This window comes from Lolium rigidum, chromosome 3 (assembly GCF_022539505.1).
Source record: "Lolium rigidum isolate FL_2022 chromosome 3, APGP_CSIRO_Lrig_0.1, whole genome shotgun sequence".
NCBI lineage: Eukaryota > Viridiplantae > Streptophyta > Magnoliopsida > Poales > Poaceae > Lolium > Lolium rigidum.
The window spans coordinates 55,286,592-55,295,868 of record NC_061510.1 but is presented as its reverse complement, the minus strand read 5'-3'; the positions used below and the strand labels follow the sequence as shown (position 1 = coordinate 55,295,868).

The 9,277-nt window shown below is 48.7% G+C and overlaps 1 pseudogene; it reads left to right on the top strand.

Moving 5' to 3' along the window:
- The first annotated feature begins 3,964 nt into the window (after window positions 1-3,964).
- Window positions 3,965-8,636, top strand: LOC124694861 (annotated as a pseudogene).
- The last annotated feature ends 641 nt before the right edge of the window (window positions 8,637-9,277 follow it).

Genomic DNA, 9,277 nt, shown 5'->3' with positions numbered 1-9,277 from the left:
TCTCGTGTTTTTTTTGTCCTGGAGGTATTGGACTTTGTCCTCAAGTTAGCTAAAGATGAAAACCAATACTCTGTCTGTGGTGTTCAGCTAACGTGCATGCCATATTGTCATGGGAGATTAGCTTTACTGTACTAGTAAAATTTCTGAATTTATCATGTTCTGAAGGGTGCACTACTTTCTATTTCCTGATACAGTCATGTGTTTAACAAGCATTTAATTAGGCACTGCATAAAGTTCTGGTGTATCCGTAGCTGTTGTTTATGGTGTATGCTTGGTTTATCTCGTCAAAACTTTTAAAAAACTGCAATGATGTCAAGTATTGTGACTTATGGATTCAATTCTGGTGTATCCGTAGCTGTTGTTTCTTTGCTCACCAATTTTTTGTGTTGTCAATTGACCTCTGCCACTGACCTCAACCATGCTGGTTTACCCTGTTTTGTTTATCCGGTTCATTTTAAGTGACAAGGATGTTCAATAATTTCATCCTTTGGAACCCATTGAAGTCTCTTTCCTGGTGTATATTAACAGTCGATCTATTTGAAACCCCTTAGCTGTGTCTCCCGATTTCCTGGTGAATGGCTTTACAGACTTGGCTGTGTCTCCCGATTTTTTTATATATTGCTTAGTTTGTGAAGTACTGATTTCTAAACAACTTGTGTGTAGTACTATCTTTTTTCTGAGAAGCTCAATAAGCATCGAAATCCTGTCATTTGGCATCTGTATTTGCTGGGAGAAACATCCAAACAGTATTTGTCCAGGGCCAGCTGGTAGTATTATCTACTACGACAATTTCGCTACTGACAACAACTAAAAACCGTAGGGTGTGCACTCCATGCTGGAAGGATGCCCAACGAAGCCATGGGAGCCTGATGAGAAGAGAATCAACAAGCTTGTGTTTATATGTAGGAATTTGGACGAAGCTGCACTAAGGAAAACCTTCAAAGGTTGCTCTGGTCATGTATTTTTCCTTGGAAGATTGAGGCTCGAACAACTTATAACTGTACAAGCCCCTTATCTTTTTGGTGTGATGGTGTGATGTCTGCATCGTGTTCACTGGCAGCATCCTAACCTTGATTAGAAGCACGCATGTATGCCAGTGAGCTGGAGTACTTTTCTTATGATGAAATCAAGCAATTTATATCTGAGAAATGCTGAATGCATGCTTCTTGCCATGTTTTGGATGTCGTTAGATTTAATCTAACCATAAGAGCTGCTTTATTAAGTATGTGTTTTGTTATGAATGTTTAGGTATAAACCAACATGGCATGTTTTGTTATGAAATTCGCATGAACTTTGCAAGAAATGCTTCAGTTGAATAGTTGTGCTAGTTTCACATGAATTTTGCAAGAAATTTAATTTACAGTTTTTTTTTCTAGAAAGTGATCAATATTCTAAGGGATTTCATGTTAGACATGAATGTTTTGTTTAGTTTGTAGACCAAAATGCATGCAATAGTACGGCACCGGCCACACAGGGGAAGAGCGAACTGCCAGAGCTAGGACACACAGCGGAAGAGCGAACTGGCACAACATGCGTAAGTAGCGATCCCGCGCGGACGCAGGTTCCTGCTAATCCTGCGAAGCCCGTATGCATGGTGGACGCAGGTTCCTGCTAATCCTGCTTAGAGTGCATGCGGCTAACGTGGGCAAACGCGGCCGTTCCGTGGACTTGTCCACTTTCATCCGGACAAGTGAATGCCGTCCACCCCACACGTCAGGTCGATCCATCGCGTACGAACTGTACGAGCTAGCCCTAATTGCCAGGCAGCCCCCACTCACCCTCACCTGTTCCCTCCATTTTAAGGGCATCTCCAGCGGCGCGAGCGTCCGTTTGTGTCCGCCGTGATCGAAAATGCGTCGTGCACCACCTCCAGCGGCGCGACGCAAAGCGACCGGGCCGTCCGCAGAGACGCAAACTTGGCCCAAATATGCGCCAGGTTTGCGTCTCAGCGGACGCCGCTGCGCGACGCGCAAAGTGTCCGCTCGGTCCTCGCGACGGGCCCGCCAGCAGCGGCACAACCGCTTCGTCTTCCGCAGCATTACTTCGGGCGGCGCGCTGCAGCCTTCGCAGGGCCGCGTTAATGGCGTGCCTCGGCTTCCGCGAGCGTGCGCGGCCTAGTAGACGTTGCACTGGCGAGGCCATTGAAGGCGATATGGCGTCGGAGCCTTTTAAATGGACGCTGCCGGCGTCCATTTCGACGACCAAATCATTGCCAAATCCCCCGGTTCCACCCCACCGACGCCATGGGAAAGAAATGCTGGCCGTTCGGCAAGACGAAGAACGACCGAGGAGGCAAGCGGCTCGCGTTCGCGCAAGAAGGCAAGGGTCGGCCGGTACGTCCGCGTTGAGCTCGCGTGGCGGCTACGGGAGGAAAACCGGCTCGTGCCATGGCCGGACGCGAACTTGCGGGAGGGGGCCGGTACCCGAACTCGCGGCGCGTGCCGGTCCCCCGCGTGCGCGCGAGGGCCGAGAGCGGCGGGACGAGGTGCGCCGCCGCCGGCGGATCTTGCCGCCGGATCTGCGGGAGGATGAGGCGTACGCGGCCGAACTCCTACAAGCTCGGATTTCATTCGGGACGTGGGAGTTCGACGCGCGCCGCCGCGGCCGGCTACCTCGGCGACGTGGACTTCTTCGACCGAGAGATCGCCGAAGAAGAAGAAGAGAACGACGCCGGGGACGCGGACGACGAGGAGGGACGCGGACGAGGACGTCCACATGGTCGACTACGACCACGACGACGGCGGCCGGCGTGGGGATCCGGAGACCCGGCCGCCGGACCTTTCGAGGATGAGGCCATTGCCATGGCACCGGCCAGCAGCGCGCGGCGGACGAGCTCAACGAGCTCGCTTTGTGGGAGGGGCTCGCAATCCGGCTGCGCGGGAGTCGGCGCTCGCGCGGGGAGGCCGGCGACTCCTCAGGCTACGCCGAGCGCGTTCCAACGACCGCGCTCCGCTCGCTCTGCTCGGCGTGGGATCCCCGGCCACGACCTCTCGCCCATGCGGCGGTACCTCCTCCACCGCCGGCGTACGAGCTTCCATGGCCGACGCCGGAGTTCATTAACCTCGTCAGCGACGACGACCAGTAGGCAGTAGCAACTTTTAGCACGCCTTTATGGCTTTTTAATGTTATTTTTTTAACGTAAATTATGGTTGCATGAATGAAAAAAAAAAATTTATGCGTCGCGCCGCTGGAGCCACCCGCCAACGCAAACGGACGCCCGGACGATTTCGACCATTTCGGCCTACGCAAACGGACACGACGCGTCCGTTTCGACGTCCGAAATGCGTCGCGCCGCTGGAGATGCCCTAATGCCTTGTCCGGCCGGCGAGGCAACCTGGCGGCCGCATGATCCGTGGCGAACTTGCCAGGTGAAGTCCAAGCGAGAGTTGTCTCGTTCTGGTCTGGTCTTCCTTGCACGTGCATGCGCGCGCTGCATGCGGCTCCGTGCCGGCCGGACAATCTTGACGCGCAGGTGGCGATGCTCTCCCGAAACATACTCGAATACGTACTGTTACATTTGTTGGACTTCCATGCACGTTGCGCTACCAACTCACTGAACATGAACATGGTGATAGGAGCAGGATTGCTTTTAATTTACGCGCTCCTGTTACTGTCACAACATGCTTAGAGCATCTCCCATCGTGTTTTTCCAAACAGTCCCTAAAAGGACTTCAGACATGCTGGACAGATGTCCGCGCCAAGCCGCAGGTTCCAAAGTTTTTTCTGTTCGACGTGACACAATACCCTCGCACCGCCACCCATTTCGATGGAGGAGGAGGATGCCTTTGACGTCGACGTCCAAGGGCCCCTATCGATCCTCACTTGTGTTCAAAAATGCATAGCACCGAGAAGAAAAAGAAGAGGCCACTGCGTGGAAGTTTGAAGCATGGGAGAAAGAAATGGAAACCCCACCATATAGGATGGAAGGTCAAACCATGCTCTACACCGACTACTTTGCTCTACGATGTGCAACATACGCGCTAATTTTCAGAGGCGCTACATGATGAGCAAGGACGTGTTCATGCTAATTCTTCATGGCGTTAGAGAGTTCAACAAGTACTTCGTGTTGAAGCACGACACTGTTGGTACCCCTAGTTTCTCATCAATCTACAAGTGCACCGCTGCCACGAGGATGCTGGTCAAAAAGGTTGGGAAAGACTGCTATTTGAGATGGCCAAATGAAACAATGACTGCTAGGATCATGGCAGAAAACGCAATGATAGGATTTCCTGTGATGCTTGGCAACATCGTTTGTATGTATTGGTCATGCAAAAGCTGTCCATTTGTTTGGCAAGGTTTGTACACATGGCATCATGTATACTACAATGTGGTACTTGAAGTTGTGGCAGATCAAGATCTTTGGATTTTGTATTCTTCTTTTGGCATGACCGAATCGCACAATGATATCAACGCGCTGCACCACGCTCTATGTTTGCGAAACTAGTTAAAGATCATGATCCACCATATAACCCTGAGATCAATGACCATGCACATTCCAAGGGGCACTACTTAGCCGATGGAATCTATCCAAGATGGACTGCATTTGTGAAGACAATCTCCGAGCCTATGGATCAGAAGAAGTCACGCCTTGCAGAGTGCCAGGAGAGCCGCACGAAGGATGTCGAGTGGGTATTTCATATGCTCCAATCTCGATTTGCTATTGTTCGGTACCCTGTTCTTACCTGGTCTCAAGATCAAATGTAGGAGGTGATGCATTGTTGTGTGATCATACACGACATTGTTAGAGAGAGCAACCGCAAGACTCGAGCCAATGGCCTTGTTGGTCCCTGTGAGTATCAAGGTCCTCTTGCGGATGTTGATCACCATGTGCTAGCGGATTTTGCTCACCATGCATCCGGAAATCCGTGACATAAATTCTCATCGCCAAGTGCAAAATCATCTCGTAAAGCATTCGTGGATGCTCAAAGGGGAGTCATCAACTATGTCGGCGGTTTAATAAACTTTAACTTCAAATTATTTTATTCATCGCATTTTTCATTACAAATAATATTGTAAAAACAAATTTGTTCAAAACATAGAAACTGCAAAAACATAAATGAGAAAAAACGGGTCACCGATGCGTTTTGATACGCGACTAGGAGCGGCCGCATTAGAAAGGCGGCACCACGTGTCGGCATTCTCAACCGATCACTTCTAATATTAGTTAGGCGACGCGACTGAAGATGGCCGAAGATACATAATCAATTGCATTAGGTCGCAGAGGGCCTAGTACGTGTGTAGCCTCTAGGTGCACGATTGCGCTGAAAGTCGGGACGATTGGTCGGCACACCGCATCCGCATACCCTGCTTTGCGAGAGTATATATACCGCGGAAGTGACAGGGTTTATAAATCCAGATTCCTCGACGTGCAGTTGACTTGCAAGCATCAATCATCTACCTCATTCTTGCTAGCGATAGCGGTATCACTTGTTGGAACAACTTTCTTCGATGTGCTGAAAGTTGAAACTTGGACTTAGTGGCCTGATTCCACAAAATCAAGCTCAATAGTCATCTAGTACTTTCGCTCTGTGCGGCTGCGGTCACGAGCAGGTCGACCGCGGATTCGGAGTACCAAACTGTATTCCTGGCTGAGAACTGGATATGGCTGATGTAATGTCTTGAATAAGTACATTTAATTACACACCATCACAATTAGCGGGGATAGCTCAGTTGGGAGAGCGTCAGACTGAAGATCTGAAGGTCGAACACCCTCACCGCATTAGTATTTTTTGCTTTTAAGCGAATCGTTTATTTTTTTTAGATCACGACGTCCAATCTGCCATTTTCAATTCAGGAGCAGATACTCGGCCCAGAAGCAGTAGAGCTTTCGGTCCAGCCCAGAGCTGCAACATCCTGGGCCTTGTCAAATGTTCAGTTCAGCAAAGATTTGACCCTGGTTCGACGGAGAAGGCCACCTCCAGTGGCCGGCCTTCGCTGTGCCGGTGGTGGCACCAGCGGTGGCCCTGCCCAGACCCTGTCTCCTGGAACTCCTTTCTCACCGCGTACGTGTCACGCCGCATGGAGCCTCCTCCGAGCCATGCACGCGCAGGTTGTCGCTGCCAACACGATGTTCCGCTTTGCTGCTGCCTCACGGTGCCCTGCTCTCGGCACCCAGCTGCAGCCGCTCGCTTTCAAATGCGACCTCAGCACGCGCCATGCTTGGTGTGCATGCCAAATGTGGCCGCATTTCGGATGCTCACCGTGTGTTTGACGGAATGCCGGAGCAGAATACCGTCTCTTGGAATGCTCGTATTGCCGGCTATGGAGAATCTGGGAAGGTGAAGGAAGCACTAGAGTTATTTCTCTACATGGAGAGATAGAGAGAGGGGTTTGTTCCAGATGCGGCTACATTCGTGGCATTACTCCCAGCAGTCGATGGCTCTAATCATTTCTTGATGCACCAATTGCTTGGGCAGATTATGGAATTATGGATGCACATTGCGCTTGACAGTGTTGAATGCAGCAATCACTGGGTGCTCACAATGTGGGGCCCTTTCAGAATGTAGAAGGATATCTGATGGGATTGGGGATAGTGAGGATCTGATCTCATGGAATCCGATGCTTGGAGCGTACACTTGCCATGGAATGGATTATGAGGCGATGAGATGCTTTGCTCGGATGATGCAAGATAGTGGAGTTCAGTTTGACGTGTACAGTTTCACCAGTATCATAAGTGTGTGGGGAGAGTAATTCATGGCATGGTGATCAAGAATGGTTTGGAAGGAGTCACGCCTGTTTGCAGTGCTCTGATTTCTTTGTATGCTAGGTTCAGTGAAAACTCCATGATGGAAGATGCGCACAGGTCCTTTGATTCTTTGCTGCTCAAGGATACAGTCTCCTGGAATTCTTTGTTAACTGGGTACTCACAGCACAGTATGAGTGCCGATGCCCTGAGATTCTTCATGTGTATGCATTCAGCAAAATATTAGAACTGATGAATATGCATTCGCCGCTGCTTTGCGTTCCTGCTCAGACCTTGCTGTACTTCTACTAGGTAGACAGATACAGTACATGGTTCAATCATCCATTCTGGGTTGCTTCCACTAGTTTTGTTTCCAGCTCACTGATCTTCGTGTACTCTAAGACTGGTATTCTCGATGATGCAAAGAAGTCTTTTGAGGAGGCCGATAAGAGCAGCTCTATGCCCTGGAACTCTATGATGTTTGGTTATGCGCAGTCTAGACAGGCACAAACTGTGCATAGCCACTTCAACGAGATGGTGGAACAAAAGGTTACTTTGGATCATGTTACCTTTCTGATTTCTAGTGGACGAAGATTCAGAAATTCTCAATGCAATGGAAACTAGGTATGGAATTCCTCTTCGGATGGAGAGCATTGTGTGTGTGACATTGATATGTATGGGAGGGATGGGCAGCTTCACAAAGCAAAAGAGCTCATTGACTCCATGCCATTTGAACCAGATGCCATGATGTGGATGACCCTATTGGGTGCTTGCAGAATCCATGGGTATATGGAGCTGGCAAGTGAAGTGGCGAGCCATCTTTAGTGGCAGAACCTAGACAGCACTCAACTTACATTTCCCTCTCCAGCATGTACTCTGGCCTTGAGATGTGGAGTGACAGAGCAATAGTGCAGAGGGCAATGAAGAATAGAGGCTTAAGCAAAGTCCCTGGTTGGAGCTGGATCAAGGTGAATAACGAGATGCACTCTTCAATGCGGAGGATAGGTCACACCCGAGGATGTATGAGATATATGAGATGTTCAGTTTGCTGTTTCAAGTGGCAAAGATTTTCTCTTCTTGTGAAGATGATGAGGCTATAATGGCAATTTCCAGTTACGCATGACTTGTAACTTTTATTTAGTCCATTTCTTCAGATATCTTCATACTTATCCTGACAGTGGTATGCCATTGCTTTTTTATGGTACTTCCTCTGTTCTCTAATATAATATGTTTGGACTTTGGACAAACGCACAGATGATGCCGAGGCTCCACGGACTCTACGACCCAAGCAAAGTCAGCAGCGGTTTCACATCAAAAGAAAAGAAGTCAGCAGCGGCTTGTCAGTTCAGATGTCACTTCCACTGAATTTTCTTCAGTTCAGTAACTCCCGCTGTTTAATTGCTGCAGGTAGACGTTATGGTCATGATCGTCGCGGCATAGCCTTCCGGCGACGTAGTGGCCGCCGAGTCGGAGCGAGCGCATGCGAGCTGGGTGGTGCTACACAGGTAACTTTGACAGTCTTGACGGTGCCACACTAGCTTATTTTCTTCTATATTGGCAGTTTAATCATTTGTTGTTGTTCCTGGTGGTAACCCCTAATTGACCAATGCTGTGTGTGTGTGTGTTGCATTTCTTCAGGGATGTGAAGCACGAGGAGAGACGCGGCATGCAGGTCATCATGAAATGCTCTTGGCCCAAAGTTGCCAGGCTCAATCTGGTGAGGTCACCCGAGAAAGAGCTGGAGGAACCATCTCCTCCTCTGCCACCGCAGCCCCAGCCGAGCGATTCAGATGGCGAAGCCGCAGGCAATGTGGAAGATGAGGATACGGTTTCAATCCGAGGCCCCGAAGTGATGCCGAGCTGCAGCCCGGAGTCGGAAATTCCGTACGATAATACTGATGATGGAACATCCTCTGTTTCGATATTAACAGACCCAAGGGCCAGCAATTCCTGACTGAATGGGTGAGTTCACCCAATAATTTCTCAATTACTACTACTGTATTAATTTTTATTCTAGACTTCTGTCTTGCTGGTTAATGATAGTGTGATAAGGACCTATCATAGTGGTATGGAACTATGAATAGACCAAGACAGTAGTGATAGTTTTCAGCAACTGAAGATTGTGAACAAAAATAAGAAGAGGTAAACTTTGTCCCTGTAAATGTAATTCCCTGTGTTTATTTTTATTTTATATTGGTGCCCCTAGTGTTCAATTTGTAATGCTCTTTTTTTTATCATCTCCAATAAATGGGTCTGACTCATTGCCGCCCAATGTTTGTATTGTTGTCCAGCCCCACCAGTGCAAGAAGTAGAATCCTACCATAGACATGCAGATTTTCCATTTGGTATCATATAGCTATTTGACTTATCATTACATGCCAATTTAATATGAAGGACTTGGTTTTGGTAATCAAAAACTTCTGCAAACAGTAATCGGTAGACAGAAAACATTTTCGTGCTATGCTTTTCTGAGTAGCTTCCTGCTTGTAATATAGATTGCATCAGGTTTTTCTATCTTGTGCATACACTTTAACTTTGTGAATTTCACTCTTGGAGCAGACATGATCACATGGACATCATAGAGTAGTTTGTCAA